At 38.4% G+C, this 16146-nt stretch overlaps 1 long non-coding RNA gene across 1 annotated transcript; it reads right to left on the bottom strand.

The window, feature by feature from the left end:
- Positions 1-13067: 13067 nt before the first annotated feature.
- Positions 13068-15646, bottom strand: LOC148208198 (uncharacterized). Its single transcript, XR_015788846.1, has 3 exons — positions 14689-15646; positions 14559-14601; positions 13068-13352 (listed from the first exon to the last, which is right to left on the bottom strand). It is a non-coding gene; the product is annotated as an uncharacterized LOC148208198 (long non-coding RNA).
- Positions 15647-16146: the final 500 nt, after the last annotated feature.

The following is a 16146-nucleotide window of genomic DNA, read 5'->3' as shown; positions in this document are numbered from 1 at the left end:
TATGGATATATGTCGGTTACGTCTCTTTTGTGAATTATCTGCACTGTGGTGTGTAAAGCATGCTGAGTGTTGAGAGAAAGGTGTCCTCGTGATGTTGGATGGCCATGTCTGGATGATAGTGACATAGGTTTTGTGTATAACATATGTTCCATTGTTGTGAGATAATTTCTGCATGGGTCAGAGCCTAGAAAGTATGTAGTAGGACTCTGGTGAGAGTTCTGGGATGTAATAAAGTAAATGGAGAACTAACAGGGCCAAAAAGGCTGGCACGTCACTAGTTGGGTATCGAGGCTCCAGGTGCAAAGGTCGGGGATCGATACCCCAACTTGGTAGAGATGAGTGTCGAGGCTCCGGGTACAAAGGGTCGGGGGTCGGCACGGTGATTCTATTTTGTTGAATGAGTATTGGGTCTTGATGTGGTGGTGGTCAAGGGCCAATACGTTGAGTAGTCGTCGATACCTTGGGGATAAATGTCAAGGGTCGATGCACAGTTCAAGGCTTTGGGGATAAATGGCAAGGTCGAACGCCAAACTTCTGTAAATGAGTGTCGGGCCTTGGGGATAAATGGCAAGGGCCGATACGATTCGAGGAGTTAGACTTGGAGAACTAACATAATGTGATGCACAGTTTGAAGTCTTGGGGATAAATGGCAAGGTTGAACGCCGAGCTTCTGTAGATGAGTGTCAAGCCTTGGGGATAAATGGCAAGGGTCGATACGATTCGAGGAGTTAGACTTGGAGGACTAACATAATGTGACAGGTTAGGAGTTGCATGCAGGTTAGGGGCCAATATGTTGAGTAATAGTTGAGGCCTTGGGGATAAATGTCAAGGTCCAACACCGAGCACCGTAGAGAAGTGTCGATGCTTTAGCTACGCGAGGTCAGGGGTCGGTACGACTCGAAGGGTAAGTCTTGGAGAAATCAAGAAAGAGCACTAGTGAGTTAAGATGTGAGGCTAAGTTTGACATGTATGGTACATTTTTAGTTAAACTTATACATAAACTGCTTCTTGAAATATGTTTCTTTCATTTAAGGCTCGAGATTAATGATAAACATGATGTGTTGATTCTTTGATAATCATGACACGTTGTATCCTTGATAAGCATGTTGTTTGTGCGTGACCCTCAGATAAGGGCTGCTTATTGAGTACTGTGGTTGTACTCATCCCTTTTTTCCCTCTCCAGTTTTGCAGGTATCGAGCTAGTTCTTGGGATGGTGATGGCGAGGAGGAGACTTGACTAGAGAGACCATTTAACGCTGCGTCGTTAAGTTTCAATTTGGATAAGATAGTTATAGTTGTTTATTTGTAACTGAGTATGTTTTGAGATTATTAAATTGGGTTGTTAAGTTCCATTTTTTTTAAGGATGTGATAGTGCTGACAGTGCACTATTCTTTTGAGAACATACATTTTATTTAGCTACTTGAAACTTTGACGACGTGATCTATTGAGGATATTTATCAGGATAATACATTTATTCAAGCTGAACTTGATTTAGCCTTCTCTTCGCTGCTATTCGAGGAAGTTAGTTTTGTGTAGTGGATGATTTTTGATTAGTGAAGATTGCGGTGAAAATTTTCTATAAGGTTGGATTGTTACTAAATTATTAACTGAGAAGGATTTGAGTTCGTTAGAACTTTAGCATTGTTTGTTTTGTTTAGTGACAGCTCATGTAAGTGTTATTAATCAGTGTAGTGTAGCAGAAGCGTGGTGAGAATTGTCAAAGTTTTTATTTCTAGTGGTTTAATTTTCTAGTACGAGTGATACTTTTTAAGTGGCTTTTAGTAACGTTCCCTGTTTGAATGCTGAAAATCCTGAGGCGTTACAGATAATACAATCTTGAGAATATTTTGTAGCTCATTCGTCATACTTTTGAATTTCCATATTCCTGCAGTCGTTCTTTAGAGCATTTATTTTTGTGATTTCTGCAAACGAGCCTCTTTGAAAAGCTGGAAATCTATCGTGCGTACTCTGCCCCTTATCTTCTCTTATGGTATTAGGAATCTGTCTTCGGCTTAACAATTCCTGTCTTTGGTGTTCAGTGTTATGAATCGAAAAGAGATTCAATATAGACCAGAACTCTAACCAGCCCCTCATGCCAAATCCAATCGAAATTGAGATGAGAAGTCTTCCCCCCGTGGGTGGCCAGATGATCCACTCAATCTGATTACTGGATTTTTTAATGCAACAAACGCCTTAAGAGGTACGAGTTTGTTTCTTAAACCTGGATTGAAAAAGGTTCACTACCTTAGCCATATTCAATTCAAACCAGAGGAACTGAAAGGTATGCAAATACAGTATTGACATCCTCAACAAAAAATATTTCATCTTTAGCCCACATACAGAAAAAGGACCCATCAATGCAACAACTATTAATCTCCATCAAACAGAAAATGATACTGAAACAACTTGGAAGGTTGTAATAAAAAAAGAAAAAACACTAAAACGAGAGGAGGAGAGAGCATTTTTTACCAAGCTCTTCCAATGGTTGGTTCGATTTATCAAAACTTCTTAGGATTCCGTTAATAACAGTAATGGAAGTTTTATTTTAGAGACCTTTTAGAACCATTTTATAAAGATTGGAGACCAAACTATAAGATTTTGAAACTTAGAGACAATAGAAACCTACCTTCAAACTTAGGGACTAAAAGTGTATTTTATCTTTATTTTTAAATAAATAATAACAATCATAATTGTTCGACAAGAGTATTACCCATAAATATCTTAGGTTTTATATTTATTTTTTTTATATATATTTTTTAATCTTGCAAAACAAAAGATATTAGTATTAAGATAGTTAGGAAAATTATTTTTTAAAACAAATTATGGAAGCACATCGGCACTATGGGTAAGTCAAAATTGAGAAAGTTAAAAAAAAAGTTATTAAGATGATTGAAAAGGAAATTAAAAAATTTGACTTCTAGTCAATTCTTTAATCTTTTTTCGTGATATCATTCCCACTCTATTACCGCCTCGATGGAACTCAAAGTGGAATAGAATCCAAATTCTGAATTACAAGACAATAATTGATTTTGAGAGCTCCATATTTCTCTTAGTTCCTCTATTTACTTAATTATGTCCAATCTCTCCCTGAACAGCTCTATTTGCACTTTATCATATTCAACTGCTTGCCTTTTTAATGGTATTGGCTAATTTCTGTTAATATTTTACTGCTCGTAGTGATAATTATATTGATATTCATGTACGTAGCTTTCTATTGAGTTTACTATGACGTGTCCTTTAAATAAAATTCTACCTTCATCATTAGCCCCCAACTTTGGAACAAGCTACTATTTGTAGCGATAAAGAAAATCAGGGTGAGGAGCTCACTTGAGAAGAAAAAAGCGTGTTCGTTCGGAGGGAGAGTTTCACTGCTCCTGAGCTTGAAACACATGAAGCTGTACATCCCTCTCTTCCTATCCCAGTTGTACTGTCTACTCTACCAAGAGTCTCGGATTTTGACTACGAGATTTTGGAAGGAGTACATAGAATTTCTCTTTAGGAGTTAGACGAGGTCCAATTTAAGGCTCCTCCAGAAAGCAAGGGCAAAGAGTGTAACGCCTAAGGCCCAGGATTCGGACTAGGATTCGAAATCTGAATTTGGCACCTCTTTGCCTCGGCATTCTCCTGCATCCTCTACGACTTGGCTGCACCACCGTCTTGTTCTGAGCTACTTAGAAGAGCGTAGACTATAATCGTGGTAGATGATCTTATGTTCGTCTTAACTGAGGAGTGTCCTTAGGCTCCCACGCCTAATACAGCCCGAGCCAGTCAGGATGCCTATGACAGATGGATCAAGGCCAATGACAAGGCCAAGATATACATCTTGGCAAGCATATCTGATGTGCTGGCCAAGAAGCATGAGAGCTCAATGGAGATCATGGATTCATTGCAGGACATGTTTGGACAGCCGTCCATTTAAGCCTAACACGATGCCCTCAAATTCATTTACAATTCTCGCATGAAAGAGGGAACATCAGTGCGAGAACATGTTCTCAATCTGATGGTCCACTTTAATGTGGCTGAAGTGAACGGCGCTGTCATAGACGAGGGGAGTCAGGTCAGCTTTATCTTGGAATCTCTTCCGAAGAGTTTCCTACAGTTTCGCAGCAATGCTTGATGAACAAGATCGAGTACAACCTTACCACGCTCTTAAATGAGCTACAGATTTTTAAGTCTCTTATGAAAAACAAGGGACAGGAAGGGGAGGCAAACGTTGTCACCTCAAAACAAGGTATAAATAGCTGCTTACAAAGAAGAAAATATAATGAAACCCTTGCCTATTAGGATAAGTAAACACTTACCTATTAGAACAAGGAAACCCTAACATAAATTGGAAATTAAAAGAAAATAAATATAATTTAACACTCTTCCTCAAGCTGGTGAATGAATATTCTCCATTTCCAGCTTGTTAACCAAACGCTCAAAGTTGTTGTTGTTCAATCCTTTTGTAAGGATATCTACTATTTGATTATTTGTTGGCACAAATGGAGTACATATGAGGCCGCTGTCTAACTTCTCTTCTATGAAGTACCTATCAATCTCAACATGCTTGGTTCTATCACGTTGAACTGGATTATGTGCAATATTGATGGCTTACTTGTTATCACAGTAAAGTTTCATAGGTCCTTCCCATGGAATCTTCAAATCTTTTAAAATAATTTTTATCTAGAGTAATTCGCAGATGCCCAATGCCATTGTTCAAAATTCTGCTTATGAACTCGATCTTGCTACTACATTCTGTTTTTTATTTCTCCATGTCACTAAATTTCCACCTAAGAAAGTACAATAGCCAGAAGTTGATTTCCTATCATCTATCGATCCCGGCATCTGTATAAACTTCTAGATTGAGTTTTTCGTCTTTCTTAAACAACAATCCTCTCCCAATGGGGCTTTTCAAATAGTGAAGTATCTGGTACACTGCTTGAAGGTGAACTTCTTTTGGATTATGCATAAATTGACTTACCACTCCTACAGCATATGCAATATCTGGTCTTATATGAGAAAGATATATTAATTTTCCAACTAATCTTTGGTAAGTTTCCCTATTTACTGGACGACTCTCTTCAGCTGCACATAATTTACGGTTTTGATAAATTGATGTTCCCATTGGCTTGCTACCAAGTTTTCCTATTTCAGATAGCAAGTTAATAACATATTTCTATTGTGATAAGAATAAGCCTTGTTTAGAGTAGGCGACTTCTATCCCAAGAAAATATTTCAACTTTCCAAGTTCTTTAACTTCAAACTCATGGATTAAACAATTTCTTAGTTTATTCTGTTCGTTATTATCATTGCCGGTGACTATAATATCATCGACATAAACAATCAGTGCTGTCACTCCCCTTGCAGCATAATGTTTTATAAACAATGTATGATCTCCTTGACTTTGTGTACCAATTTTCCTCGTAACCTGAGAAAATCTACCAAACCATGCCCTAGGAGATTGCTTTAATCCATACAATTCTCAATTTACCAACTTTATTTCCTGCTTACTCATACCCTGGTGGAATTTCCATATAAATTTCCTCTTCAAGATCACCATGCAAAAACGCATTTTTTACATCATATTGTAACATGTTCCATCCATGATTTACAGCAAGACATAGAAGTATTCGTATTGTGTTCATCTTGGCAACAGACGCAAAGGTTTCAAGATAATCAACTCCATACGTTTGAGTATGTCCTTTAGCCACTAACCGTGCTTTGTACCTCTCAAGTGTTTCATCCGCTTTATACTTCACAGTATATATCCATCGACAACCTACAACTCTTTTATCTTTAGGCATAGTAACAAGCTCTCATGTTTTATTTTTCTCTAAAGCCTGCATTTTAAGATTCATTGCTTGTCTCCATTCTTCATGTCGTATTGCCTCCATATATGTTTTTGGAATGTTTACTTGAGTAAGGTTTACCATAAAGCTTCTATACTGACTTAAGAGTTTGTCATATGATACAAAGTGAGATAACGAATATTGAGTACAAGTTCGTTTTCCCTTCCTCAAAGCGATAGGCAAATCCATATCTGACTCATCATTAGTAGATACAATAATGTTTGACTCATCATTAGTAGATATTATAATGTCTGATTCATCACTGTCTTTTTTTTAATCAATTTCAGTTTCAGAGATGTGTTTTGATAAGAAAACAATAGCCAATTGGATCTAAGAACCCTTATGGTTATGCAAACCCCTAGATCACAAATGCTAAAACCCCCAAATCAAGATGATTTCAACCCAAGGAAGAAGTTAGAACGAATTTACCTTGATGATCAAGAGCAAGAGTAGAGAAAACTTGTTTCAAAACTCAAGATTCGAATCACTCCACAAGTTAGCTTGATCAAGACTACTTGAATGATTCTAGCATGCAATTCTAAAACACAAGACATGCAAAAGAAAAGCTCATGGCTCAATAAGCTTAAATTTCATTATCTCAATACTCAAATCTCAAATCTCAAATCTATTTTTCCAAGGGAACAAGCTAGGCTATTTATAGCCTCCAAAACAACCCTTCAAGTAACCTAAAAGAATTGTTAAGGTTGTAACTCCCTACTACATCAATACCATAAACCACCACTAACTCAAATGAAACTTAAAACACATAAATGAAATGTTTAAAACTGAAAATACAATTAAACATGCTTTAAATCCGAGAATGAAACTCCTCCACCATAGAACCAAGAGTTTGTAACCCTCCAAGAGTGAATGAACTGGAGTTTGAACTACTTTGAAGTCTTGTTCATTTAATGCATCTTGAGTTCAACTTTGACTTCCATGAATGCATCTTGAGTTCAACTTTGACTTCCATTAATGTATCTTGAGTTGGCCATAAATGAAACTAGAGTGCATTTAGTGCAACTCCAATTTGTTGTCAACTTGGACATAGGATTCTCCAACACCTTTCTTTAAATCTCGAGGACTAAGACACTTTGGTTCATATCAGCTTGTCATTTGATCTGTACGGGTGAAAGTGGCCCGAGTCGCCGACTCAACATTCCTACCATTTTGGGGATGAGACCGAGTGGGGAGCTGGGAACATAACTTCACAAGATGGAATTCACTCCTCCCCAACTTTAGGGAATAGATGAGTGTTCACTTTAGTGCTGACTCCGAGACTTGAACAAGAGGTTCACCCTCTTACTAGCCCGATAGGGACTTCCGGTTATTGGTCAGACTATAAACGGGTTGTTCATTAGAGGATCAGCGGTACTTCAGGTACGAGATGTAACACAGGGGTAAAACGGTAATTTAACCCATATGTGGTTACGAACACTCGTGAAGGACTTGCCATTAATGGTCTATATCCTTGGACACATAAATATTATAGAGTGAGAAGAGTTCAGCTGCGGGTTTTTAGTGGAGTAACCCGTAGTTAACGTATGTTGATTAAAGTGGTTAATGAGTTTGACCAATTATCTCGTAACGTTAAAGCTTCTGATCTATACGTCCATTAGGTCCCCTTGCTAGCTCGTAAAGGGTAATTAAGAACATTAATTCTCGAGAGAAATTTGAATTGTTCAAATTTAATTAAAGGAAATTTGAGTTAATTGTGGATGACATAATTTAATATAATGTATGATGATACATTATAAAATTATATATTATGAGAGAATAATGTGAATAGGATTCATATTAAAACTATAGGTTAAATTTTAATATGAATTAGATTCATGTTAAATACTATAGGTTAAGAGGGAAATGTATATTTGAATATGATTCCCATATTTATTGGTTTAATTTAATTTAATTTAATTAATTAATTAATTAAGATATAATTAATTAATTTATTTATTTATTAAATTAAATATATTTAAATAAATAAATAAATAAATATATATATATAATATGTTAATTATGTTAAATGTTAACATAATCAACATTCACTACTTCCCACAATTTTTGTTGGCAAGTGGTGAGGTGGTTCCCACTCTCTCTCTCTTTTCGTTCACACATTAAAACCACTGTGTTTTTGTGGTTTTAGTGGGTGGTTCATTTCTTGAAATCTTTGCATAGAACACAAAGAATCCCTCTCTCTCACAAGACCTTTTGGTTATTTCCTGCACGTTTTCTTCCCCAAAAGAAAGGATCCCACAATCCGTTCTTGATCCTTGAGACATAGCAAGCTAACGTTGTGGTAATATCTAACGTTTTGATACGTGTTTTTGGGTTCGTTTGATCGTGCCGATACAAACTTCGTGCTCGAGGAAGAAAGGTTGCCAACGTCTTCAAATGTAAGTTGTTTTCTTCCTCCCAATAGGCTTAACCTCTTCTTTAATAGAAATTTTCTGTTTTTTTAGAAAACCGGTAACGTTTATATTCTATAACGAGTTGAATCACAAGCAATCAACCGCTTCCGCTTGGGATTCGATCCCTTCACTTTGAACACACGCATAGAGAATAAAGTCTTATGGACCTCCTCCGTCGATACATCTCTCTCTAAATGATTTAACGCCTCTAAAAGAAGTGGTCGAAAAGCTCACTAGACTCTCCCTGCCTCTGTCTCCCCATATAGATTTTGAAAATGGTTAGTAGCTATCTCTTTTAGGAAAGCTTCATCCGTTAACCAAACGTCATTTTGGTCCTTTAACGTCTCAATTCTAATCCTCTTCCGATTAATTATGGCCTTTGTATGAAAATTTTTTGTATTCCTATCACCAAACGGGACACACTCACAGCGAGCCCTCTGATACCAAGTAATCTCTTCCTGCAAAAGGATGAAATCTAGTTCTTTGCTTAATTCATTCTCTAGGTTAGAAATGAACGGGTTAAGATTCTGGGGATAATCTTTTGAATACCGGCTAATCTAGCAAGGATAATTCTTTTATTTTTAGAAGTACTTTGAAAGACTTCTTTGTTCCATTGAGTCAATTTACCTTGTGCAATGGCTAAACAATTTGGGAGCGGCTCCAATGATGGCCAATAATCCCTTAAAAAATTTGAGAACAAACAATGGGTTTGCCATGCTGCCATAAAACGAAAGGGTCTTTGGATCCTAGAACTGCCACTAAAGCCAGCCGTGTCGAAGAGGATAGGGTGGTGATTAGACTTAATTCGTGGTAGCACTCTCACAGATGTTTCTGGGAAAGCTAACTGCTAACTCACATTTACAATACCTCTGTCCAACCATTCAAAAATTCTCCTATGGCCGTGAAAGAGGGGACCCCTCCAAGTAAACTTGGGCCCCGAACTTCCAAGGTCCATTAATTGGCATCTATTCATCATATCCAAAAACAATGCTGCTGATCTTGGATTAGAGGGTGCCCCTCCTATTTTTTCCTCTTATGAAAAAATATAATTGAAGTCTCCCAGGAGAAGCCATGGTTAAGCATCTAAAGGGATTAAAGTCTCGAGATATTGGCATAACTCCCTTCTTATTTCCATCTGGGGACTACCATAAATGGCTGTAAATAAACCGGAAAAGGATCCTTTTGTAATTCGGAAATGATATGCTTGATTATGGAACTAATTTCTACAAATGAAACCTTACTAGGCTACCAGAACACTCATATACCCCCTTTAAAACGTATAGCCTCGATTCTAGCTAAGAAATTTTAGGAAGACTTTTACAAATAGAATCCGCCGGCACACCACTAATTCTAGGTTATAAAATGACCATAACATCCGGATTCTGCACAAAAATCATATCTTTAAGAATATATTTAAAGCAAGGACTTCGAGCCCCCACAATTCCATGATAAAAAAATCATTAAACTAAACTAGAAGAGTTAAAGACACTTCCCTGGGGTATAACCCGTACGGACTTCATTCCGAATTCCATCCTGCTTTTCAATTGCTCTGAATCACAGGGTGGTTCCTGGTCCAACATATTCCTATCAACCGCTTCCGAATCACATGCCATTAGTTGCATACTCTGAGTCTTCAAATTTTCCTTATCCCTATTCCCAGCCACCTCGGGTTGGATTGAAGAGAAAGTTCTCGCCCCTGGCTCTTGGAAAACATCCTGATCTGAATCACTATCCCCAAGATCTAAATCTCCATCCAACCAATGGGGATGGATATGGCCCCCCGGATCATTGTTATTCCATAGAATCGGAGTATCAAAAGGGGATCCAAAAGCCTTAGAACCCAATTATGTGCTCCGCTTATTGCTATTATTATTCGACACCCCAAACTTAGCTCTTGTCTCACTGGCTGACCCACCTTTGCGTGTCATCTCCCCATTTTCTGCATCATTAGGGAAATCCATACCTTCCTTATTTTTTCTCATGCGAACCTAAAGGGTTCCTACGATTTCTGTTTGTCATGGTAGCTTCTAACTGACCCCTCCCTACTCTTGTGTGGGTAAATTTCCCCCCCTTTGTTTGGAATTCTCCACTAGAATCCACGACCCATGACCCGGTGAGGGATCAGAACCTCTATTTTGTTGTGGCTTGTCTCTTTTATGGCCTGTTACAGAGAAGTCATCCTCCAACGTAACATGGGTCGACTCTTCAATATCTACCTCTACATTTGACATTCGTTTCTCCTCTGTCCTACTAGCACACCGAAGAGGGCAATCATCTACTTTATGACCACAAATCCCGCAATTGAAACAAACCAACTGAATCCCTTCATATTGGATTTCGAACCGTTCCCCCAAAACGGTAAAATCATAGCACAAGTTTTTGGTCAAATCCACCTCAACACATAAACTTGCAAAATTCCCCATTTCTCAGCTTGAGTCTTTAAATCGATTTTCTGGGATTTGCGTATAAAACCTCCAATTCCCTTCATACTTTATTCATTATATAACTCCATCGTGATAAGCGCGAAGGTTGCTCGTGTTTACAAAGCTAGAGGTCCTTCTAGGATCCTTGCAAACATTCACAAAAACGACTAACTTACCGAATGATTCCAACCAAGAGTAAGGTTAGAAGATGAATCACTCTTAGATCGGACTTAGAATCTACGATGGTCACTCCTAGATCCTAAGACGACTCACTCCAGAATTAGCTTGATCGAGACTAATCCAATGAATCGGTTTAACATCAAACCTAAAGCAAGATTTGAAAGAAGCAACACCAAAAGTGTTAAGGAACAAAAGTTATTGAATTTCAATATGTTTTTAATCTTAAGTTATCCATAACAAGAGCATTACAAGCCTTTAAATAGGCCAAATGGTCGTTCAACATAAGAACACCAAAAGTTTTTCAAAATACTGCTTAATGCAAATTGTAGAAAATATGACATGCAAATTAAAACTTGATTGCACATCATTCTAGACACTTAAATGCGGATCAGAAAACGTAGTCATGCTTCAAATGGTCTTATCTATGTGCTGTAGGAGGCGCTTCACGTTTGGATATGGTTTGACAACTTTTGACTTCACAAACTCCAAAGAGGTGCAATCTGCAAAGGCACCTGTTCACGAATCTGCACACTTTTTTTGTCCTCCGTGCCATCTCTCAAAATAGACAACTTTTCCCGTGCCATCTTTGCTCCATTCTCTTCTTGACTCATTGAAGTAACATTATGATTAAATTCAGGCTCAAAACTCTTTGTTGGTTCTTGTGCATTAACAAGCTTTTGAAGGTGCAGTGTGAAAGTCTCTTGAATCTTCCTTGCCTTTCTTGTAATAATTGCTCCTTTGATATATGTAATTGGTCACAAATGGATTCGTATCACATCGGGCAATCTGGTATGCGCATCCACAAAGCTGCTCGATCTATCGTTGCTTTTGAAGGTCTGAATTTTGGCGACTAACTTTGAACGGCCAAATAATGGTCAAGAACTTTCCACGGACCATCAAAAAGGATTCTTTCACGGTCCTCCATCAATTCCAATTTGACAATGAAAAAATTGTTGCTCAGACTAATCAATTTGATTTCCCCTTTTGGCTACCAAATGGAAATCTGTTGGGTGCGTTGCCCTAGACTCGTAGTTTGTACTTTTGTAAAAACAAATTTATATTCAATAAAGTTATATTCAATCAATTTGTTGTTGAATTCATAACATTGCAATTATCTAATCCAATAAACTAAACATCAAAGGTTATTGTCATGTAACCAGGACAATATATATATTGGGTATATTTTTTATATGTCCTTGATATACAAGTAGATGATGTCTCGGGAATAACTTGAACGGTCTATAGTACATGGATAAGACTGGGTACCTTATCCTGGCAACACTATGGATACGACCCACTTTGTAAATGTTACATACGACCCGATCCAAGTCGTTCGTATGGAGACATGCGAATGGGGGTATCATATACAATGAGTTTTTATAAGACCGGACCATAAAATAGTTAATCTTTAGATGTAACGTCGTTGACTAACATATTGATATTTCACAGGATGACCAGGCAACTCATTCTCAATCTTGAGTGAGTTATGGACTCCTGCCCATGAGGGCTCATTCTTTGATCTGTATGCGTGAGAGTGGTCCAAATCGCCGACTCAACATTCCTACCATTTCGGGGACGAGCCGAGTGGGGAGTTGGAAACATAACTTCACAAGATGGAATCACTCCTCCCCGACTTTTAGGGAGTAGATGAGTGTTCCATTTAGTGCTGACTCCGGGACTTGAACAAGGGGCCCACCTTCTCACTAGCCCGAGAGGGACTTCTGATTATTGGTCGGACCATAACCAGGTTGTTCATTAGAGAATCAGCGGTACTTAAGGTACAAGATGTAACACAGGGGTAAAATGATAATTTGACTCATATGTGGTTACGAACACTCGTGAAGTATTGACTTGCCATTAATGGTCGATATCCGTGGACACAGAAATTGTAACGCCCCAGGATTTTCAACATTCCCAAATAGGGACCGTTACTAAAATTACCTAAGAATTCCACTGAAGCAAGATAATTAACTTGAACAACTAAAACTAAACAATAAAACCATCACGCTTCCTCTACACTACTCTGATGCCAACACTCACGAGATATCGAACAAAACAAAACAACAAAACCAAAGATTTAACCAAAACTTATATCCTTTACAAATAATTCATTTAATACCCACTTCACCTTATCCAAACTTCTCAAAAGAAACCTTTACTAACCATAAACCATCCACTAAACGAATGTTAGCATCTCGAATGGCAACGAAGCAAAAGCTAATTTAATTTCAACATGACCAAATGTATTAATAGTTATTCTTAATAGATTACAACCCCACAGTTCGAAAAGCTAAACAAAATTAATGACCTCAAAGAGTAATGTGTCAATCTTAAAATATCCTTTAAACCAAAAACTAAACAAAAGCAACTACTAATAACTCAACTACAAGATGAAATAACTGCAACTATCATAACTAAATGAAATTAAATGCAAGCAACGCAGCTAATGGTCTTTCTAGTCAAGCCTCCTCCTCGCCATCACCATTCCAAAGAGTAACCATATTACCTACGAAATTTGGTGAGAAAAATAAGGGGTGAGTACAACCACGGTACCCAGTAAGCAGTACATACTTGAAGGGTCACACATGCACAGCATGTTTATCATAAAAACAAAACATCATGCTTATCATTAACGTCATGCTTTAAATGAAAATAAATTATTTATGGATATGATTGACTATACATGCACCCTACGTGCCAAACCCAAGCCTCGCATCACGACTCACTAGTTTGCTTTCTTGTTTCCCAAAGACTTACTCCTCCGAGTCGTACCGATCCCTGATCACGCATAACCAAGGCATCGACACTTCTCTAAACTCACTAGTTTTCTTTCTTGTTTCTCCGAGGCCTACTCCTTCAAGTCGTACCGACACGTGACCACGCATAGCCAAGACATCGACACTTCTCTGAACTGAGTAGTTCTCTTTCCTTTACCTCCAAGACTTACTCCTTCGAGTCGTACCAACCTCTGACCACGCATAGCCAAGGCATTGACACTTCTCTACGGCGCTTGGTGTTCGACCCTTGACCACCCATAGCCAAGGCCTCCAACTGTTGCACCGACCCCAAACCACGCATAGTTAAGGCATCGATGACTTTGCAACATATTGGCCCTTGTCCTTTCCTCTCAAGGTCCTAATACTTGCTTTCCACTAAGACTCGCTGCGCCGACCTCTAACCACGCATAGTTAAGGCATCGACACTCATCTTTAACAAAGATTGGCGTATCGACCCCCAACCTTTTTACCCGGAGTCTCAATACCCAACTAGTGACGTATCAGCCCCCTGGCCTTGATACTCACCCATTCACTTCATAATAGAACTTACGCTCTCACGAGAGTCTTGCATGCTATTAAGCCATGACTCGTGCATCGATCATCTTATAACAGTCCAGTATGCGATATACATAAAACATACGTAACTACCAATCAACTTAAAATAGCTCAGCACGATCCAACAACTACAACGTGTATAATTCACAACAGAGGCACAACCAACAACATAACCAATATATGATCAACAAATACCCGGCATGCTTCAACACAACAGATTTAATCCAACACGTTTAAACTCATCATCAGTTTATCAAGAGCAGCATCTATTAGGTAATATAAACCGCGAACAATCATGCAACCAACACTCATAGGCACACAAGCATACAAACAATTTATGCATCAAACAACAAACATCCCCACAAGTAAGAACTACTTACCAACAAGGGTCCTAACACACTACTAAGCTTGTAGATGGATTTCCTAAATCAAAAGCAACCAAAAATTGGGTTACAAACTAACTAAAAAGACTTTAATTGAAATCAAAATCTATTGTAAATGAGTCGTTACCTACTAACTCATGCCAAGACCACTTGGGTTAAGAGTGGGTCGATGCCGAATGAGCTCGGCACTTCAAAACTTTGTTCGAAAAGCCTCGGGCTTGCTGGTCCTACTCCGAAAAGGAATGAGTAACTCAAATCAACCTTTGTTTGAGTGTCGACAAGTGCCGAAAGGATGCCGAAGGGGTTGGGTATCATAGATTTGGCTTCGAACACAATTGGGTATCACAAATCAGGCTTCGATCAGGCTTCGTTTAGGTGTTGGTCGATACCAAACTTTGCTGGATCGCTACTGTTACATGGAGGAGGGCTGGGCATTATGGATCTGGGCGTAGCGGGTCGTGGGTTGCCAGAATCCAAGGTTGCGCCACCGAAATCACCTTCGACCGTCGGCGAAGCTTCACTCACAGGGCTGCCCTTTGCGGGTCTAGGCGTCAGGGTTGTGGATTCGCTGCAAAAAAAAAATGAACAGGACATTGCGCCGCTGCGGGGTTGTTTGCAGCGAAAATCACAATTCTGTTGGTCACGCTGTCGTCCAACCATTGGGTCTAGCCAGAAAAATTGCAGAAACCATCGAAGCTGTCGGATCTGCTCAAAGACGCCGCCAAGGTTCATGAGCCACGGCGTTCGTCGCAGATTGTCACTGGAGGAGAGGTCGCGCCTCGAGTCTTATCGTGAAACAATGTGGAGCACACTCCGTGGTAGAAACATCGTGTGTCGCCGGGCGTTGCTCCGCTGCTATCGCCGTTAGTGTACCACCTGTGGTCGCCGGCAATCAACAAGAAGAAGAGGGGGGTGGGTGGCGGCTAGGGCTAGGGGGAATGAGAAGAAGAGAGGAAAAGAGAAATAGACTTTAGGGTTTGTTTTGTTTTATTTTTTTCTCCCTTTTTCTTTTCCTTTTACCAAAAGAATAATAAATCTAAAATAAACCAAAATGATAAAACAAAATAAGGTTTATGGTTGTATAAATAAAGGAGATTTTTCCTAATACTCTCCCACAAAGAAAACCCATTGCAAAAAGGGTTGGAAATTATTTAAGAGATTAATTTATATTTAAAACCCAATAATAGAATCCAAAAGAGAGAATTAAATTTCCGAAACTTAGGATTAAGATTTAATTAAAAATCTCTTTCCAAAATTTGAAAACTTAATTTATCTTAACTAACGAAATTAAACTTAAATTCTAATTTATCTAAAATTAGAACTGCAAATTAAAAAATCCAATGATTTAAATTATCAGCTTAGGGGAAAAAATGCAAACACTCAATTTAAATCTTAAAATAAAATATTTCTAAAAACTCGAGGCATTATAGAAATATTCTATAGTGAGAAGAGTTCAGCTGCGGATTTTTAGTGGAGTAACCCGTAGTTAACGTATGTTGATTAAAGTGGTTAATGAGTTTGACCAATTAATCTCGTAATGTTGGAGCTTCTGATCTATAGGTCCAGTAGATCCCTTTGCTAGCTC

The sequence above is a fragment of the Momordica charantia genome (genome assembly GCF_013281855.1).
Source record: "Momordica charantia cultivar OHB3-1 chromosome 11 unlocalized genomic scaffold, Mcharantia_2.0 BLBB01000011.1, whole genome shotgun sequence".
Classification (NCBI taxonomy): Eukaryota; Viridiplantae; Streptophyta; class Magnoliopsida; order Cucurbitales; family Cucurbitaceae; genus Momordica; species Momordica charantia.
The sequence above is the reverse complement of the archived record's forward strand: the minus strand, read 5'-3'. Positions and strand labels throughout refer to the sequence as shown.